The sequence below is a fragment of the Elephas maximus genome, chromosome 3 (genome assembly GCF_024166365.1).
Source record: "Elephas maximus indicus isolate mEleMax1 chromosome 3, mEleMax1 primary haplotype, whole genome shotgun sequence".
In the NCBI taxonomy this organism is placed as follows: domain Eukaryota; kingdom Metazoa; phylum Chordata; class Mammalia; order Proboscidea; family Elephantidae; genus Elephas; species Elephas maximus.
The window spans coordinates 24930794-24952837 of NC_064821.1; positions in this window are offsets into that span (position 1 = coordinate 24930794).

Sequence of the window (22044 nt, forward strand, 5' to 3'; positions counted from 1 at the left end):
TCAGGGAGCTCAGAAGAGGGCAGCACCTTAGGGTCCTTATAACTACAGGGTTTTATCTTACCTATAAGATGTTGTATAAGGTGGAGGGCCCGAGAAAAAGAGGAAGACCCTCAGCAAGATGAATTGACACAGTGGCTGCAACAATGGGCTCAAGCATAAGAACGAGTGTGAGGATGGCACAGGACTGGGCAGGCTTTCATTCCGTTGTACATAGGGTCACTATGAGTTGGAAGTGACTCGACTGCACCTAACAACAACGACAAGATGTTGGGTGCAGTTTTGTGGGATAGGGAAAGCAGGCAGTCTTTAAGTGGCTAAAAATCCACCTATTTTTGGCTATTTTTTAAAAAACAATTGGATGTATACAAATTTGAATTCTGTGCTAGGTTTTACACAGAGGCCATTTTTGACTCAATATAAAAGGTGTGTCCCTGAGTGGTGCAGTTAATGGCTCAGCTGCTAACCAAAAGGCTGGAGGTTCGAGTTCACCCAGAAGTGCCTTGGGAATTTGTTCCACGTTTTTATATCATTTTGAACATGTAGTGGATGGCTAGTGTTATTTCCTCCTTAAATATTTGGAAAAATCTCTGTGAAGCCAAGTGGATCTGAAGTTTACTGTGTGACAGGTTTTAAATTATGATTCATTGTTTATAAAGAATAAAAAAAAAAAAACCTGTTGCCATTGAGTTGATTCCGACTCATAGCGACCCTATAGGACAGAGGAGAACTGCCTCATAGGGTTTTCAAGGAGTGCCAAGTATATTTGAACTGCTGAACTTCCGGTTAGCAGCCATAGCTCTTAACCAGTACACCACCAGGGTTTCCAAAAATGAATATAGGACTATTCACGTCTACTCATTCTTGGGTCAGTTTTAGTAAGTTGTGCTGTCCTAAGAATTTGTTCATTTCATTAAATTTCTAAATTTATTGGCATAAGGACACCTTATTTGTAATGATATTTTAAATGCTTTTTGTGGTCATCTTACCAAGAATTTATCAGTCTTTTAAGAGAACCATCTTTCATCCTTATTGATTTGCTCTATTATATTTTGTTTTCTATTTCATTAATCACTTCTTTAAACATGATTATATTTTCTTTTGCTTTCTTTGGGTCTAATGTACTTTTTTTTTCTTACTTCTTGACATATGTATAGCTCATTTATTTTCAACTTTTCTTATTTACTAAAATATACGTTTAAGGCTGATAAATTTCTTCTTTGCATTATTTTTATAAACATTTATTAAGTATGTTTTAAAAATTTATTTGGTACCTTATTGAAAAAAAGCAAATTTGAAATTGAAAATAAATATTTTCAGACTATATGACCAAAAAGGTTAACATCTCTAATATACACAGACCTTAATAAAAGACAGTAATAAAACAGTGAGTATGCCAATATAACAGAGCAAAATACTCTCAAGAGATAAAAATAGTCGGATAAAATGATAAATTGTTCATTCTTACAAATAATCATAGAAATTGAAACTAAGCATGGATATGTCATTTTCAAGTATTACAAATAGGAATTCTATTTTAAATACAGTGAAACCTGTGAGAGTTGGAAATCAATGGGACTTCCTCACTTTTCTGGGTATGGAAAGTTTTCCCGCCTTGACAGCTTGCAGTCTTATCACTTTTCAATTGCTTGTTTTAGTGGAATATATTTGAGTTTTTCTTCTCTGGTAGGTTTCTGCCTTACACAATACCAGCTGTTGCAGGATTCACTGTACGAATTCCTAATTTTGTAAAGGGAGAATCGAACTAACCACCTCATATGCTGTTGAAGAAAAAGGGAACAATAAAGATAAAGTATAAATTATTCAACACAAAAAGAAAGAGAACTGAGCCATAAAGCAAGAGCGCATTTCTGGAACTAAGGCCAATCAAACACACAAATATCTGCTAAGGTCAATTAAGACAAAAGAAGGAAGGAAGGAAGGAGAGAGACAGGGACAGAGGGAGGGAGAAAAGAAGGAAGGATGGAAGGAAGGAACGAATGAAGGAAGGAGGGGTGAACAGTCATAGAAAACGAGAAAAGAACCCTCCTGACACATAGAGGGAATGTTATAAATTACTAAAGACTGTACAAGGAGCCCTGGTGGCACAGTGGTTAAGAACTCTGCTGCTAACCAAAGGATCAACAGTTCAGATTCACCAGCTGGTCCTTAGAAACCCTACGGGGCTGTCCTATAGGGTCGCTGTGAGTTGGAATTGACTTGACAGCAATGGATTTTTGGTTTATTATATACAAATGGGTGCTAAAATTTAAAACTTAAGGAAATGGACATTTTTCAGGCAACTACATACTGTATTTAACTCAAAAGGACAGAATATTGATCACAGAGAAGAAATTAGGTTGACAAAGAATTATCACCAACATCTGTAGCACCTCCCAGCATGAACGCCTTGTTAAAGGTTTTCCCTCTGCCATCGGGATAAAAACCTGACTCACTATGGCCCACAAGGGCCTGTGTGTCTGGTTCCTGCCAACCTCCCTGCCCTTATCAAGAACCACCCAGCCTTTCACTTTCGAAGTGACAACATTCTTCCCTTTTTTACCAGCTACCAGTTGCCATGGAGTTGACTCTGACTCATGGTGACCCCAGATGCGTCAGAGTAGTACTAGAACTGTGCTCCATAGGGTTTTCAATGGCTGTGATCTTTTGGAAGTGGGTCACCAGGTCTTCCTTCTGAGGTAACTCTGAGTGGACTTGAACCTCCAACCTTTTGGTTAGCAGCCAAGAGTCCTAGCCATTTGCACCACTCAGGGACTCTGTTGCCTTCTTACCACAAAACCCATTGCCGTTGAGTCAGTGTGCCCCTTAGGCTTTCCAAGGAGCGGCTGGTGGATTTGAACTGCTGATGTTTTGGTCAACAGCCAAGTTCTCAACCACTGTGCCATCACGGTTCCATTGTTGCCTTCTTAGAAGTCCTAAAAACACTGTGATTCGTCCCTATAACTGTGTCTGTGCAAGTACAGCAGCTTTCTCTGCTGGGTGCTCTCCTTGCCTTTGTTTCCAGTGTTGATTCCTACAGCTCTCAGATCAAACATTGCTTCCTAAGAGAGGCCTTCCCTGAGCCCTCCCAGCCTACTAAGTGCCATCCCCATAGTCATAGAGCCTTAGATTTTTCTTTCATAAGACCCTATACTTTTCTCCATTGCACAAATCATAGTTACATTTTTACATTTACTTATGGAATTATTTGATTAATATCTGTCCCCTTACCACCAAATCAGGTATGAAAGTTCAGAGATCACATTTTCAAATATTTACTTATCCTGATACCCCAGTGCTTTCTACTCAAAGAGCACAGAAAGCTGAATGATGGCTGAACCAAAAATGATCATATATAAGACAATAGGAGAGATCTACAAGGTACTCTCACATTGACTGTAGGTACAAAAACCTGAAAAGAGGAGTAAAATGAAGTTATCTGTTTGATAAAATAGCCTACTCCATTACCAATTAATGCTCACCTTTAGAGTGCAAAAAATGTTTAATACTAGGCAGTCAGACAACAAAGCATTTTCATGAGTAAATCAATGTGGAAAAAAATATATAGCTTTATCATGAACTCAAATGCACTTAATGAAAGTTAATAGCATTGATGAGAGGAGAAAAGAGTAGAATTTCAGTCATACAGAATGGAAAGATACCTTCTAAAAATGACAAAGAATAGCTATGCTAAACCAATCATTAAGCCAAGATATATCATTAAACCCTAGAAAAACAAAACAAAAGGCAGGAAGGGGAAAGTACATGCCCTCTTCTCATAATTATTTAACATTGTTTCTAACAATTCAAAAGAAATTCCATTAGTCAAGAAATAAATGAGATATAATATTAGTAAATAAAAAACAAAATTTTCACTATCAGCTAGTGATATGATTGCCAGCTTGAACACGATTAGAACAAATCAGTGTCATCAGCTTTCTTATGTATCTGCAAACAACCTGTAGGAAAGATAAAAGGAAAAAAAATGTTCATTTGCAATTGCAATATAGATAACACCTAGCTTAGAGTGGGCATTCAACACATATTTGTTAAATAAAGGAAGGTGCACAGTCTCATCTCATAGAAACCAACTAATGATGTGGGAGAGATGGAGATGCAGGTACTTTGCTGGAACAGAGGTTTTTAAACTTTAGCATTCATCTGGAAATCACCTGGAAAGGGAGTCCCAGACCTACACAATTGCTAAGAGTACCAGCTCTGGAGTCATGCAGCCTAGGCTCAAACCTCGGCTCCACCACTTCCAACTGTGTTATCTTGGGACTCTTTCCAAAATGGAGCCAATATTCTTACTCTTAGGCTTGTCATGAGGATTAGATTAGATAATGCATGTGAAGCTCTTGGCACATAATCATGGCCTAATAACTCACATCTAATATTCCTGTTGAGTCAGAATCACCTAGAGAGCTTGTTAAAACAGATATCTGGGACCCACTCTCAGCAGGTCTTCTGTCGGACCAAATAATCAGTGTATCTAACAAGTTCCCAGGTGATGCTGATGCTGCTGGCGACCCCTCTTTGAAAACTACCGCAATCGCGAAGAAAGAGGAAGGCTTTAGAAGATAGGCTGGAAGCTCTAAAGGAAAGAACACACATGAGGGAGTGCCAACTTCTACTGACATTGAGAAAGACATTGGTTTCCAGAGTGAGGATCCATGTGAGCTAGAGGTGGTAGAAAACAGCTGCCATGTAACCTAAAAAGATGTAAGTAACCAGGAGAGCAAACTCTAGAGGTTAAAAAAAAAAAAATGTTATGGGACATTATCAATAGTGTTACTCTGTCTCTGCTCCTTCCCCTGCCACCTTTCTTTATCCTCCTTGTTCCTCACAGTACTCACTAGGAGAGTGTGGCTCATGCAGCTGGTGCCATTTAGGAAATGCTTGTACAACCTCTTTCTCTTCTGACGCTTGGATGCTGAAGACTGACTCTGCCACCAGGAATGACGGGGTTATGGAGCCTGTCACAAAGTGATTCCCAAATTATGTGCCTGAGAGGCACAAGTGTGTTCTTCTCCTGGCCAGACATCAGTGCTCTACTAGTAGGGGGTACCAGGGAAGGATTTATGGTTTCTCAAGCCTCGGGGGATGATTTCTCATCATTCCTCATTAATTAAATTGTTCTTCTGATGTTCTCCTCTCCAAAGCCCTTCAGCTCCCTTGGGGTAAAGAGCAAATGGCAGAAAGGAAATGTGTGGTAATTCTGTTACCAGGTGGGCAATTTTGGAGCCAGATGGATCTGTTTGTTTCCACTGGGCTTTTTCCTTCTTGGAGGAGTTTTCATCGTTATTGATTTAGCTTTGAGGGAAAGAGGTTCTGCATCAGGAATGAGTTTCTGCTACAAAGACTCATGTCCCTGTAGTTCTGGAACTTGGGGTCTCGAAATAACACAAAAGAAAAAAGAGATGGCTCTGTCTCAGTGAATCTGGAATTGAACATGCTGCGGAGCTAGAGAAAGTCCTATTTCAAAAGAGGGAGAGTCAACCTTGTGAAATGATGCTATTGGACCAAGTAAAATAAAGGCTGAAAAATATTCCTTGGATTTAGTGACATGGAAGACATTAGAAAGAGCAATTTTGGTGGAGTGATGGCAAGAAGCCTATTCGTAGTGTGTTTGGGAGTGACATTGGAGTCCCTGAGGGGTGCAAATGGTTAAGTGCTAGGCTACTAACCAAAAGGATGGTCATTCAAATTCACACAGAAGCACCTCGGAAGAAAGGTCTGGTGATCTACTTCTGAAAGATCATAGCCATTGAAAACCCTACAGAGTAGTCCCCTGCTGACACGCATAGGTTTCCCTTACTCTGACACACATGGGTTCACCATGAGTCAGAATCAACTCTCTACTACAAATGTTTTTTGTTTTTTGTGAGGCGGAGTGAAGTGGCAATGAGGAAATTAGCTCATGAATGTAGAACACTCTGTCAACAAGTTTGACTATGAAGAGTAAGAGTGTGTGTGATAACAGCAAGACTTTTTTTTTAATTTCAGATACAAGAGAAAATATTTAAGTGGCAAAAGAAATGTCTGTTGATTGTAGAAAATCAAATTGATACTCTATGATTTACCATAGAAATTGAGGTTCCGCAGTATGTTTTAAAATTAACAAGTCACTTATTTTCTAAATTACTTTAAACCCCATTGCTGTTGAGTCGACTTCAGCTCGTAGTGATCCTATAGAACAAAGTAGAACTGCCCCATAGGGTTTCAAAGGCTGTAATCCTTACAGAAGCAGAATGCCAGATCTTTCTTCCACAGAACTGCTGGTGGGTTCCAACTGCTGACTTTTCTGTTAGCAGCTGAGCACGTTAACCACTACACCTTTAGGAATTCATAATTCATATTAATAATTCTAAGAACTAAAAAAAAAAAAAGAACTATACCATATTTAGTTAGTTGAGTAAATTAGAACTAGAACAGTGAAATCAAAGTCAGATGTGTTATTACACACAAGGTTGGTGAGTCGAAGCAATTTCCTCTGACTGAGGATAGCTGCATTAAATGAACCGCTTTTACCACATATGTCACATGATGAGTATTTGTAATCTCTATGGTATAATCCAATGGCCATTGGAACTATGAATACAAGACTTGAAATATTATATAGGAAATTTCTTCATCCCTTTTAGTAAACAACTCCATTAGACTAATATTCAGAGATATCCATATCCATATACGGATATTTTTAGGCTATGAATTGACCACATTTCTTCATAAATGTGGAAATCCTTTGAGCAAAATGTATCCAATGGATTAATTGGACAGTGTCTCTTATATTGCATGACTCAGTTAAAGAAAAGTATTTACATTTTTTCAAATTTTGAATCAATTGGTCTATGAGGACTCTAGGTGGCACAAGATGTTTGTCATCAGCTGCTGAACAGTTTGGCAATTCAAACCTACCTAGTGGCTCAGGGGAGAAAGCCCTGGTGAACTTCAAGAAAACTGAATGGAGCAGTTCTACTCTGTGACACATGGGGTCACCATGAGTGGGGGTTGCCATGACTCAGGGCCTGACTAGACCAGCAGCTAACAATGACAACAACAACATTGTTAGAGAGGTCTTTATTTGACAGGCAATTAATTGCTCAGTGGCTTAGTTGAAGGTCTTTCACATTAAAAAAAAAAAATCTGTCTGTTCCTCCTAATTGTCTAACAACATTTTCATAACTGAAATGATCATTTGTTTTATCATCTATCTAAAAAGTGTGTGTGTGTGTGTGTGTTCAAGAACCCAAGCCATTCCGTAGCTGACCAAAATTACAATCTCAGATTAAAAACATGTTAGACATTGGTTATTTGACAACTTCTAGTCAAAATCTCTAAGCATTTGATTAAAATACCTCTCGATTGTGTACACTTTATTGTCTTTTACAATTTTTTACACAACAGATTTTCAGTCTTGTTCTATCAGCAAATTGGAGTTACCATCCATCATGACATACTTGCGTGTAGTTTCTTTTCTTTCTTACTATTCCAGTCAGAACAAAAGTTTCTGTATCTCCACTCAATTCTGTACTAAAGGAATTAAAAAACTTGCCCATCCTTGTTTGTAATTAGAAAAATATTTAATTATATTATAATTAAAATAAATGTTTTGACCTAATTACAATTTACATAGATGTCACTGTCACTTGTGCTTTATATCCACATAAAAATATTATAATGGTACATTAAACCAAAGCAAAACCAAACCCATTGCTGTCAAGTCAATTCTGACTCATAGCGACCCTATAGGACAGAGTAGAACTGCCCCATAGGGTTTTCAAGGAGCACCTGGTGGATTTGAACTGTCCACCTTTTGATTAGTAGTCGTAGCCCTTAACCACTACTCCACCAAAGTTTCCATGTCACATTAGTGCATCGAAAAAATCATTCAAAGTGAATGAATCTGTTGGTCAACTAGACAATGTGTCCAACAGACACACTACAATACAATGTGATTCAATGGTGAAATGGAGTCCTAAAAAAACAATAAAGTTGTATTTACTGGAAAAACATTTTACCCTGCTTCCATTTTTAAATTAAAGTGAAATAAAATTAAAAATTCTGTTCCTCACTCACCCTACCCACATTTCAACTGCTTACTGGCCACAGCACATCTCTAAACAAAAACATTTTTGAAGCACTCATGTTCATGGCTACTAATGCTCTAGGGTCCTGGTGTTTTTGTTTTTGTTTTATTGTGGTCTCTTAGTTCAACTTTAACTTTAATGAAATGTGAACTGAATGTATTTGGGTCATATAGTTTTGCTTTGGTTTTAAAAGTCCTAAAAGGAAGCAGGATGGAATATACGAGCATATACGGAGAGGGCAGAGGATTCCCTGGGTGGTATAAATGGTTAATGTGCTCGGCTACTAACTGAAAGGTTGGAGGCTTGAGTGTACCCAGAAGAGCCTCCGGAGAAAGGCCTGGCAAGCTACTTCTAAAAGATTGCATCCTTAAAAACCCTATGGAGTACAGTTCTACTGTAACAGACATGGGGTCACCATGAGTCAGAATTGACTTGGTGGTAACTGGTACTTGGAATGAAGACGGAGATCAATGAAAAATACATGCAAATTACTTCATTGCAATTGTGATAAGGGCTGTTATGAAAAGAGACCTTCATTAATGAGAGTGTTACAGTGGGGTTACCTGACTCACTCTGGGTTGGATGGGGATGCGTCAGGGAGCACTTCACAAGTATGACACTTAAATCAAGACCTGAAAGAGGGGTAAGAGTTAGTTTGCACCTAGATTATTCAGTCTTTCTTAGTCCCTGCTTCTTAAGCAGAAATTTCTCCATGGATAATCCATGAACACCTCACCCAGATATTTAACTGTCTGCTAAATATCACCACTTGAGATTTCTACTCTCCATCATACACTCTCTGAGGGAAGTATAAACCTTAAAATGGCAACTTTTTCAAAACTTTAATCAGTGAAAAATGATTAATATTACTTTAAGAATGACTTGTTAAATATTATAAATTCAGATAGAGAACTGATTGCTGAATTTGATCATCTTGAAGTCATTAGCAAGTCTAGCAAGAGCGTTTTCAGAGGAGTTACATGGGCACAACTACATTGCACTGAACTGGGAACAAATGGCAGGTAAGAAAGTGGATTCAGCTGGTGTAGGCTGTTCAAGTACAAGGCTCAGCAGTGCAGAGCAGGAGGCAAACGGTGAAAATCACAAGGGCACATGGAGTCACAGTGAAGTGTAAAAGACAGGTGAGATTTGAACATGTTTATTCTCAGTGTTAAAGAAGCACTCGGATAAACGGAAATACAGGAGACAGGGATGTAATTGAAGAAGTAAAATTTCTGGAGAGACTGTCATGGATGTTCACATCCTAATCCCGGAAACCCGTGACTATGTTACCATAAATGGTTTATGGGCTTCCTAGGGCTGCTGTAACAAATTACCACAAACGTGGTGGCATAAAATAGCAGACCTTCATTTTTTCACAGTTCTGGGGGCCAGAAGTCTGAAATATAAGTATGGGCAGGGTTGGTTCTTTTTGCAGGCTCTGAGGGAGACTTCATTCCATCCTCTCTCCTTGCTTCTGGTGGTTGTGTTCTTTGGCATTCTTTGGCTTGTAGGTGCATCGCTCCATTCTCCGCCTTCATCTTTACATGGCCTTTCCTCCATGTCTCTCCTCTGTATCTGTTCTTCAAATCTTTTCCCTCCTCTTATAAGGACCATAGTCATCGAATTTAGGACCCATCTGAAATCCAGAATGATCTCATCTTGGGATCCTTAATTACATCTACAAAGACAACTATTTCCAAATAAGGACAAATCACAGAATCAGAGGTTAGGACTTGGATATGTCTTTTTAGGGCACACTATTCAACCCATGGAAACACTGGTGGTGTATTGGTTAAGAGCTATGACTGGAAACCAAAACACTCGCAGTTTGAATCCATCAGGCATTCCTTGGAAACTCTATGGGGCATTTCTATTCTGTCCTATAGTGTCGCTATGAATCAGAATCAACTCAAGGGCAAAGGGTTCATTTTCAGTTCATTATTCAACGCATTTGGTGCAAATGGTTAATGACCTCAGCTGGTAACTGAAAGGTTGGAGGTTTGAGTCCACCCAGAGGCACATTGGAAGAAAGGTCTGGCAATCTACTTTCAAAAAATCATGTTTGAAGTTGACTCAGAGGCAACTGATGCTGGTATTCAACCCAATACATATGGCAAAATTAACTTTGCAGATGTGATTAAATTAAGGATTTTGAGATGGGAAGATTATACTGGATTATCCAGGTGGAAGCAATGTAATTACAAGTGTTCTTACAAGGAAAAGACAAGAGGGTCAGATGTGAAGATGAAAGCGAGAGGCTGAATTGATGCCAGGAAGGGGACATGAGCCAAGGAATGTAGGTGGAATCTAGATGGTGAAAAGGCAAGGAAATGAGTTCTTCCCTGAAGTCTCCAGAAGGAACTGGCCCTGCAAATGCCGTGGTTTTAGACTTCTTGCCTCCAGATGTGTAGGATAACACATTTGTGTTCTCTTGAGTCACTAAATGTGTGGTCATTTGTTACATCAGTAAAAGGAAACTAACACAGATGAGAGCTGGAGCATGGTGGGCTTACTTCTTTTACATGAGCGAGTGTTCAACTTTTCTGATGATGCGGTGCAATGGATCACTTCTGTGCTGCCTTTCTAGTCATGTGACTGGGCAAGAGTGTGTGATAGGGTAATTGTGGCCCACCACATACTTTCCCCTACATGTGTGTCAGTTTGTCATACAATGGGGGCTTGTGTGTTGCTGTGATGCTTGAAGATATGGCACCAGTATTCAAATACAAGCCTGGTCACCTATGGCCGACAGGTTTCATCTGAGCTTCCAGACTAAGGTACACTAGAAAGAAGGACTTGGTGATATACTTCTGAAAAAAATACCCAGTGAAAACCTTATGAATAGTAGCAGAACATTGTCTGATATAGTGCCGAAAGATGAGCCCCTCAGGTCGGATGGCACTCTAAATACGACTAGGGAAGGGCTGCCTCCTCAAAGTAGAGTTGACCTCAAGGATGTGGATGGAGTCATGCTTTTGAGACCTTCGTTTGCTGGTATGGCATGACTCAATATGAGAAGAAACAGCTGGAAAACATCCATTAATTATTAGAATGTGGAATAAACGAAGTATGAATCTACGAAAACTAGAAATTGTCAAAAATGAAATGGAATGTATAAACATAGATATCCTAGGCATTAGTGAGCTGAATGGACTGGTATTGGTTGTTTTGAATTGGACAATTTTATGGTCTACTACGCCGGGAATGATAACTCGAAGAGGAATGGTGTTACAGTCATCGTCAAAAAAAAAAAAAAAAAATTCAAGATCTTTCCTAAAGTACAATGCTGTCAGTGATAGGATAATATTCATATGCTTACAAGGAAGACCAGTTAATAAGACTATTATTCAAATTTACCCACCAACCACTAAGGCCAAAGAGTAAAAAATTGATGATCTTTAACAACTTCTGCAGTCTGAAATTGATCAAACATGAAATTAGGATGCATTGATGATTACTGGTGACTGGAATGCAAAAGTTGGAGACAAAGAAGGATCAGTAGTTGGAAAATATGGCCTTGGTGATAAAAAGGATGCCAGAGATGGCATGATAGAATTTTGCAAGACCGAAGACTTCTTCACTGCAAATACATTTTTATATCCACATAAACAGTGCCTAGGCAGATGAAATACACAGAAATCAGATTGACTACATCTGTGGAAAGAGACAATGGATCAGCTCAATATCAGCAGTGAGAACAAGGCCAGGGGCTGCCTGTGGAACAGATCATCAACTGCTCATATGCAAGTTCAAGTAGAATCTGAAGAAAATTAGAACAAATCGACATGAGCCAAAGTCTGACTCTGAGCATATCCCACCTGAATTTAGAGACCATCTCAAGAATAGATTTAGTGTGTTGAACACTAATAACCACAGATCAAATGAGTTGTGAAATGACATCAAGGACATCATACATGAAGAAAGCAAGAGGTCATAAAAAAAGAAGAAATAAAGAACAGACCAAAATGTATGTCAGAACAGACTCTGAAACTCACTCTTGAATGCCGAGTAGCTAAAGCAAAAGGAAGAAATGATGAAGTAAAAGAGCTGAATAGAAGATTTCAAAGGGCGGCTTGAGAAGACAAACTAAAGTTATTATAATGACATGTACAAAGATCTGGAAGTAAAAAACCAAAAGATTAGAACACACTCGGCATTTCTCAAGCTGAAAGAACTGAAGGAAAAGTTCAAGCCTTGAGTGGCAATATTGAAGGATTCTACAGGGAAAATATTAATGACACAGGAAACATCAAAAGAAAATGGAAGGAATGCACAGAGTCACTGTAGCAAAAAGAATTGGTCCACATTCAAACATTTCATGAGGTAGTATATGATCAGGAGAACGGATGATACTGAGGGAAAAGGTCCAAGCTGCACTGAAGGCATTGAGAAAAAACAAGGCTCCAGGAATTGACAGAATACCAATTGAGATGTTTCAAAAAATGGCTGCAGTGCTGCAAGTGCTCACTCATCTATGCCAAGAAATTTGGAAGACAGCTATCTGGCCAACAAAATGGAACAGATCAGTGTTTACGTCTATTTCCAAGAAAGGTGACCTAAGACTGGGAAAAAGTTTTTAGCTATGACATTTCCAATCAGCATCTAATCTCCAAAATCTACATGCTACTGCAAAAACTTAACTACAAAAAGACAAATAACCCTGTTAAAAAATGGGCAAAGCATATGAATAGACACTTAACCAAAGAAGACATTCAGGTAGCTAACAGATACATGGGGAAAGGTTCACGATCATTAGCCATTAGAGAAATACATATAAAGACTACAATGAGATTTCATCTCACTCCAGCAAGGCTGGCATTAATCCAAAACAAACAAAATAATAAATATTGGAGAGGCTGTGGAGAGATTGGAACATTTTACACTGCTGGCGGGAATGTCAAATGGTACAACCAATTTGGAAATCGATTTGGTGCTTCCTTAAAAAGCTAGAAATAGAACTACCATACTATCCAGCAATCCCACTCCTCAAAATATATCCTAGAGAAATAAGAGCCTTTACATGAACAGATATATGCACACCCATGTTTATTGCAGCACACTGTTTACAACAGCAAAAAGATGGAAGCAACGAAGGTGCCCATCAACAGACGAATGGATAAAATAAATTATGGTATATTCACACAATGGAATACTATGCATCGATAAAGAACAGTGAGGAATCTGTGAAACATTTCATAACATGGAGGAACCTGGAAGGCATTATGCTGAGTGAAATTAGTTGCAAAAGGATAAATATTGTCTAAGACCACTATTATAAGAACGTGAGAAATAGTTTAAACTGAGAAGAAAACATTCTTTTATGGTTACGAGAGGAGGGAGTGAGGGAGGGTGGGAGAGTGGTATTCACTAGTTAGATGGTAGATAAGAACTACTTTAGGTGAAGGGAAAGACAACACGCAATACAGGGGAGATCAGCACAACTGGACTAAAGCAAAAGCAAAGAATTTCCTGAATAAACTGAATGTTTTGAAAGGCAGTGTAGCAGGGGCAGGGGTTAAGGGGCCATGATTTCAGGAGACATCTAAGTCGGTCGGCATAATAAAATCTATTAAGGAAATATTCTGCATCCCACTTTGAAGTGTGGCATCTGGGGTCTTAAATGCTAGCAAGCAGCCATCTAAGATGCATCAATTGGTCTCAACCCACCTGGATCAAAGGAGAATGAAGACCACCAAGGACACAAGGTAATTAAGAGCCCAAGAGACAGAAAGGGCCACATAAACCAGAGACTATATCATCCTGAGACCAGAAGAACTAGATGGTTCCCCGGCTACAACCGATGACTGCCCTGACAGGGAACACAACAAAGAACCCCCGAGGGAGCAGGAGATCAGTGGGATGCAGACCCCAAATTCTCATAAAAAGGCCAGACTTAATGGTCTGACTGACACTGGAAGGGCCCCAGTGGTCATGGCCTCCAGACCTTCTGTTGCCCCAGGACAGGAACTATTCCCGAAGCCAACTCTTCAGAGAGGGATTGCACTGGACAATGGGTTGGAGAGGGATTCTGATGAGGAGTGATCTTCTTGGATCAGGTGGACACTTGAGACTATGTTGGCATCTCCTGCCTGGAGGGTAGATGAGAGGGTAGAGGGGATCAGAAGCTGGCAAAATGGACAGGAAAAGAGAGAGTAGAGGGAGAGAGTGGGCTGTCTCATTAGGAGGAGAACAATTGGGAGTATATAGCAATGTGTACATAAGTTTTTGTGTGAGAGACTGACTTGATTTGTAAAATTTCACTTAAAAGCACAGTAAAAATTATAAAAAAAACTGAGATGTATTAGTTTGAATGTGAATCTTAATGAAATGACTTTTTAGAGTGCAAAAAAAAAAAAAGGTGACCCAACTGAATGTGGAAATTATTGAACAATATCATTAATACCACACACAAGTAAAATTTTGCTAAATATCATTCAAAAACGGCTACAACTGTTCACAATAGAAAAATGATGGAAGCAACCAAAGTGCCCATCAATGGATGAATGGATGAATAAATTATGGTATACTCACACAATGGAATACTACGCATCGATAAAGAACAATGATGAGTCCATGAAACGTTTCATAACATGGAGGAACCTAGAAGGCATTATGCTGAGTGAAATTAGTCAGTTGGAAAAGGACAAGTAGTGTATGAGACCACTATTATAAGAACTCAAGAAATAGTTTAAACAGAGAAGAAAATATTGTTTGATGGTTATTAGAGTAGGGAGGGAGGGAGGGAGAGGGGTATTCACTAGATAGAGAGTAGACAAGAACTGTTTTATGTGAAGGGAAAGAGGGAAAGATAACACACAGTACAGGAGAGGTCATCACAACTAGACCAAAGCAAAAGCAAAGAAGTTTCCTGAATAAACTGAATGCTTTGAAGGCCAGTATAGCAGGGACTGGGGTTTGGGGACCATGGTTTCAAGGGACAACTAGGTCAATTGGCGTAATAAAATCTATTAAGAATACATTCTGCATCCAACTTTGGAGAGCGGCGTCTGGGGTCTTAAACGCTAGCAAGCGGCCATCTAAGATGCAACAATTGGTCTCAACCCACCTGGAGCAAAGGAGAATGAAGAACACCAAAGATACAAGGTAATTATGAGCCCAAGAAACAGAAAGAGCTACATAAACCAGAGACTACATCAGCCTGAGACCAGAAGAACTAGTTGGTGACAGGCTACAACTGATGACTGCCTTGACAGGGAACAAAACAGGGAACCCCAGAGTGAACAGGAGAGCAGGGGGATGCAGACCTCAAGTTCTCGTAAAAAGACCAGGCTTAATGGTCTGACTGACACTAGAAGGACCCCAGAGGTCATGGTCCCCAGACCTTCTGTTAGCCTAAGACAGGAACCATTCCCAAAGCCAACTCTTCAGACAGGGATTGGACTGGACTATGGGATAGAAAATGATACTGGTGAGAAGTGAGCTTCTTGGATCAAGTAGACACATAAGACTATGTGGGAAGCTCCTCTCTGGAGAAGAGATGAGAGAGCAAAGGGGGTCAGAAGCTGACCGAATGGGCACAAAAATAGAGTGGAAAGAAGGAGTGTGCTGTCTCATTAGGAGAAGAGCAACTAGGGGTATAAAACAAGGTGTATATAAATTTTTGTATGAGAGACTGACTTAATTTGTAAACTTTCACTTAAAGCACAATAATAATAATAATAAAAGCAGCTGCAGCAGTATATCAACAAGGAACTGCCAGAAATTCAAGCCGGATTCAGAAGAGGACACGGAACCAGGGATATCACTGCTAATGTCAGATGGATCCTGGCTGAAGGGAGAGAATACCAAAAAGATGTTTACCTGTGTTTCACTGACAATGCAAAGTCATTCCACTGTGTGGATCATAATAAATTATGGATAACTTTGGGAAGAATGGTAATTCCAGAACACTTAACTGTGCTCATGAGAAACCTGTACATAGATCAAGAGGCAGTTGTTCTAATAGAACAAGGGGATAATGTGTGGTTGAAAGTCAGGAAAGGTGTGTGTCAGAGTTGTATCCCTTCACCATACCTATTCAAACTGTGTGCTGAGCAAATACTCCAAGAAGCTGGATTACGTGAAGAAGAACAGAGCATCAGGATTGGAGGGAGGCTCATTAACAACCTGTGATAACGCAAATGACACTACCTTGCTTGCTGAAAGTGAAGAGGACTTGAAGCACTTATTGATAAAGATCAAAGACCACAGCCTTCAGAATGGATTACACCTCAGCAGAAAGAAAACAAAGATCCTTTCAATTGCACCACTAAGTAACATCATAATAAACAAAGAAAAGATTGAAGTTGTCAGGGATTTCATTTTGCTTGGATCCTCAGTCAACACAACACCCATGGAAATAAAAATATGCATTGCCTTGGGCACATCTGCTGCAAAAGACCTCTTTAAAGTGTTGAAAAACGAAGATGTCACCTTCAACACTAAGGTGCACCTGACCCAAGCCATGGTGTTTTCAATCGCCTCATAAGCATGCGAAAGCTAGAAGATGAATAAGGAAGACCAAAGAAGAATCGACATCTTTGAATTGTGGTGTTGGTGAAGAGTGTTGAATAAGGCATGGACTGCCAAAAGAACAAACAATTCTGTCTTGGAATAAGTACAACCAGAATGTTCCTTACAAGCAAGGATGGTGAGACTACATCTCACACACTTTGGACAGGTTATCAGGAGGGATCAGTCCCTGGAGAAGGAAATTACCTTGGTAAAGTAGAGGATCAGCAAAAAAGAGGAAGCCCTTAGGGAAATGGATTGACATAGTGGCTGCAACAATGGACTCAAGCATAACAACAATTATGAGGATGGCGCAAGACCATGTAGTGTTTCGTTCCGTTGTACAGAGGGTCGCTATGGATATGAAACTACCCAATGGCACCTAACAGCAACAACACAAAGGGATTGGTCAGTTTTGCCATTCTGCTGGATTTGAAATGAGCCACCCCAAAGGCAGGAAGGAGAAGATTCCACCACCACCACGAAAAAACAGCCAGGAGCCAAGCATCCTTTGGACCCGGGATCAGGAGGAACAAGTTCTGAACATTTCCTCTTACTGCCTCACACACCCCAAAACCTCAAGTCAGGAATATGCAGGAGACTTCCAAGCCCACAGAAATCGAATGAATCTCTTGGACAGTGTGGTGCTTGGCATCCTGAAATCTTCATGTCAGGCCTTAGAGGAAGGGAAGGTTACCACACCTGCTTGAGTCCAGTTTCAGTCTCTTTCATCAGGTGGTTAGTATTTTCCTAGGGTCTAGCCTTTACACTTAGAAGCCCAGGGTGGCACAAATAGTTAAGTGTTCAACTACTAACCCAAAGGTTGGTGGTTTGAACCTACCCAGAGGTGTCTCAAAGAAAGGCTTCCGAAAGGTCACAACACTGAAAATCTTCTTGAGCGCAGTTCTGCTCTGACACACTCACGGGATCACCACGAGTTGGAATTGACTCGACAGCAACTGGTTTGGTTTTTTAGTTTAGCTTTTACACAGTTTTAGGAATTTTACTTTCTTCTTTTCAGGATGATCAGGTCAGAGTGAAACTAACTGGAAAATACACAAGACAATGGACAGGTCACAATGAAAATCCCTTCATGGGTAATGATAATTGTCATTGCTGCCAAGACTATTGCATCATCTCCTCACTGGTCTCCACATATCTGCTATGGTACCCCTACAGCCCTTTCTCTACACAGCAGCCAGAGGAAACTTGAGAATAAAAAACAGATGTCACACATCATATCATTTTGTTACAAACCATTCCAATGACTTCGCATTCTTTTTAGATTGAAACCCTAACTCCCCACATTGGTCTATAAAGCCCTGAACCAACAGGGCCCTGATTTTTTACCACGCTCATCTCATACCATTTTCCATTGCGGTCCCTATGCCTGTGTTAGACACCTAGGCCTGTGACTCGTATGTGTAAAATCAGTTTCTGCCTCAGGATCTTTGCACATACTCTCCTCTCACAGGAACGCCAGACAATGTTTTCCCCCAGTCTTTTCCCTGGTTGACCCTTTCACATCATTTCAATCTGGGTTTCAAATGTCACCTCCTCAGAGAAGCCCTCAGCCATTCTCCACCACATAGCCTGCTTTATTTTGATCATATGCATCACTATCTACTTACCTGTTAATTTATTCATCTTTTGTCTCCTTACACAACTCCCACAACTAGAAGAAATCCCAAGAGGGTAGGGTCCTCATCTGTTGTGTTCACTACTCCATACCCAGCATATGGGAAAACCAAAGAAGAAGCAGCTGCCTTTGAATGGATTCTGACTCATGGTGCCCCATGTGTTGCAGAGTAGGACTATGGTTCATACTGTTGTGAAGGTTATGACTTTTTGGAAGCAGATTGCCAACCCTTTCCTCCAAGGTTCCTCTGGGTTGGTTCAAATGCCAAACTTTTGGTTAGTAGTTGAGTGCATAACAATTCATACCACTTACGGGCTCATCAGGATATGGGTGCTCAATATTTATTTATTGAATATACTCAAAAAATATTTACAAGTTGGATGCAGAATAAATGAAAGAGTATCCACTAGGCTGACTACAATGCAGACCATGGACCCTGGAAGGTCCCAACACACCAGCCTCAGTTGCTCCTGACCTGAGACCCACTCTTTCCAGGTGCACGGGGTCACTGTGCCTCATACCCTGATTGGGTCTGGGTGTGGTCAAGATGAATGCCCTATTACTCTCGTGGCCCTTTGGAAGCCTTGCTCTCCTTTCCAGCCCTCCTTCTACTGCTTCAGGTTAAGTCCCAAAGTGTGGTCAGCAAGAATCCTTGGGAACATTTGTGCAGGCTCTGGACACTAAACAAGACTTCACTAAAAGTGTTTCCTAATCCTTCAGCTTGAAAAGCTACTGGAGCTAGAGTATGAGGGTGTTCCCTAAGGGGAGTTGTGTACCCTGGACTCATACCCAAGAAGAGAAGAATTGCTTGAAGAATAAAAAGACCAGAGGGAGGCTGACAGATCCTAGATGTGGCTTCAACTCTGCTCCCATGGGGCAGATACAACAGAAGAGATCACTCCCATGACTCCCAAGAAGGAAAATTTCCAGGAACAGTCAATACGCTATTTATTTAATGACGGGTGAAGGGAGAAAATAATCCCGCTGTGCCCTTCCTTCTGGCTCAGCTGTCCCAGGCCAGGAAGAAATGTCCTTGGGCCACCCCAGATGTCAGTCTGGCCCTGGGCCCCATGCTTGGTACTTTGTCCCTGCCCCTCTGGGTACATGGCTCTGTCCTTATTTGTCCTTCAGTGGGACAAGCTAAGATAATAGAGCCCAAGCCTCAGACTCCACTGCGATGCCCTAATGTGGCTCAAAAAGTACTGCGGTAAAGAGGTAAGAGGCGGCCACAGATTTTATTTGCACGCTTTTTTGGTGCATAGGCAGGGCTACTTTTTTTTTTTTTTTCCAGTTGCCATCAAGTCAATTCTGACTCCTAGTGACCTTATGTGAGTCTGAGTAAAACTGTGTTCCATACAGTTTTCAATGGCTGGTTTTTCATAAGTAAATTGCCAGACTTTTCTTCCAATGTGCTTCTGGGTAGACTTGAACCACCAACCTTTTGGTTAGCAGCCAAGAACCTTAACCATCTGCACCATCCAGGGATTCCAGGCAGGCCTACAGTGGGAGAAAAATCCACCCACATCAATAAAGTCTCTCGCCCTGGACAGGCTCGCCAAGCCCAGCTACACCTTATGTTCTCTGATCTCAGGTCTGCTCTCCTTTGGATCTGCCTCTCCATTGCTGTCCCACCCATAACTATCTCTCCACCACTTAAACACCCCCCTCTTTTTGTTTCTAGAAGGGGCTTTCCCACATCTACAGAGCACCTCTCCTATGCCTAAAAGTGATCTAGGTCCTGCATATAATGCGATAACTATAACATGTTACCTTCCTAAGATCAGTTGCCCTCGAGTCAACTTTGACTCATGGCAACCTTATGTGTGTCAGAGTAGAACTATGCTCCATACAGTTTTCAATGGTTAATTTTTTGGAAGTAGATGACCAAGGCTTTCTTCTGAGGCATTTCTGGGTGGACTCAAACTTTCAACCTTTCTGTTAGCAGCTGACTGTTTTAACTGTTTGCACCACCCAGTGACTCCATGAATTGAGCACACCTATTATAATCTATTCACTTGTTTTCATCTGTAATTTTTTGTTTCTTTTATTCCTGTTTTTTCCTGTCCTTTCTTCTTCCAAATACTATTTCCTCTCTCAGCCTAGCATAATGGCTCATGACAAGTTATCTTTTATTGAGGGCCTACTCTGTACCTGACCTGCCCCAGGGAAAATCAGGGGAACAGTGAGAATGGAGAGGCATCCTGTAATCTACTCTAAGATAGTTCTTTATTATTTTTTTTTCCTGATTACAAAGTAATATATGGTCATGTGGAAAATTAAGAAAATACAGAAAAATGAAGAAGAGAAAATAGACATATACAATTCCACCTCTCAGAGATACAAGCAGTGTAGATCTTCTGGTTAATTACTTTCCAATTGTAGTTCATACGAATGGTTTTCTGTTTTCTTCTTTCCACTTAACATTATAATGTGGGCTTTTTTTTTTTTTTTCATTATATTATTCCCTGAAAACACAGCTGTCTCTCTATGCACTTACAACTATGGTTGTAAATACCTTAATTGTATAAAAAAAATGATAATTCTTCAACCATCCCAATTGGGTTGTTTCAAAATTTCCACTTCTGTAAACATTATACTTTAACAGTGATACTAAAAACAATATATTCTAACATGACAGTCCAGCAACAATATTCTAAACATCACACTCCAAAGGTAATATTCTAACAATACTCTAAATAGTATATGTAATGCATTGAATTGTGTCCCCCAAAATATCTGTCATGTCTAGACCATGATTCTCAGTATTGTGTGGTTGTCCACCATTTTATCATCTGATGTGATTTTCCTTTGTGTTGTAACTCCTACCCCTATGATGTTAATAAGGTGGGATTAGCGGCAGTTGTGTTAATGAGGCACGACTCAATCTACAAGATTAGGTTGTGTCTTAAGCCAATCTCTTTTGAGATATAAAAGAGAGAAGCAAGCAGAGAGACATGGGGACCTCATACCACCAAGAAAAGAAGCACTGGGAGTGTGTTGCGTCCTTTGGGCCTGTGGTCTGTGCTCAAGAATCTCCTCGACCAGGGAAAGATTGATGACAAGGATTTTCATCCAGAACCAATATAGAAAGTCTTCCCCTGGAGCTGGCACCCTGAATTTGGACTTCTAGCCTCCTAGACTGTGAGAGAATACATTTTTCTTTGTTAATGTCATCCACTTGTGATATTTCTGTTATAGCAGCACTAGATAACTAAGACAGTATCCTACAACAGTAATAATCTATAAGCATATTCTAACAGAAATGCTATAAATGATATACCCCAATAGTAATACACTAAATATTAGACTACAAAAGCTATACTCTGACAGCACTACTCCAAATAAAAATTTAGTATACTCTGAAAGGAATACTCCACAGTATACTCTAAAATACCATAACCAATCTGATTACCTAATTTCCTAGAATTAAAATAGGGGGCAACCAGGAGATTTGGAAGGTACTTAATACTCACTGACCTCCAGAATACCTGAGCCAGATTGAATCCTTTCATACACCATTGTGCCAAGCTCATTCATTATTACCAATATCTGATATTTTCATTACTTTTTTTGCTATTTCTTTAAATAAAAATGGCATTTAATTCTTGCTTTATTTTCACTGATAACTATAAAGCATGAGCATTTTTTGTGTTTTATACACGTGTATTTCCCCATTTAGTTGTATTTTTGTTTTTCTGATCATTTTTAAGAGCTTTCTAGCATTTTAAGTTATTGTTCTTTCGTATATCCTTTTGTATAATAGATTCTCCTCTCCCAGGCTTTAATTTGCCTTTTAATGTTATT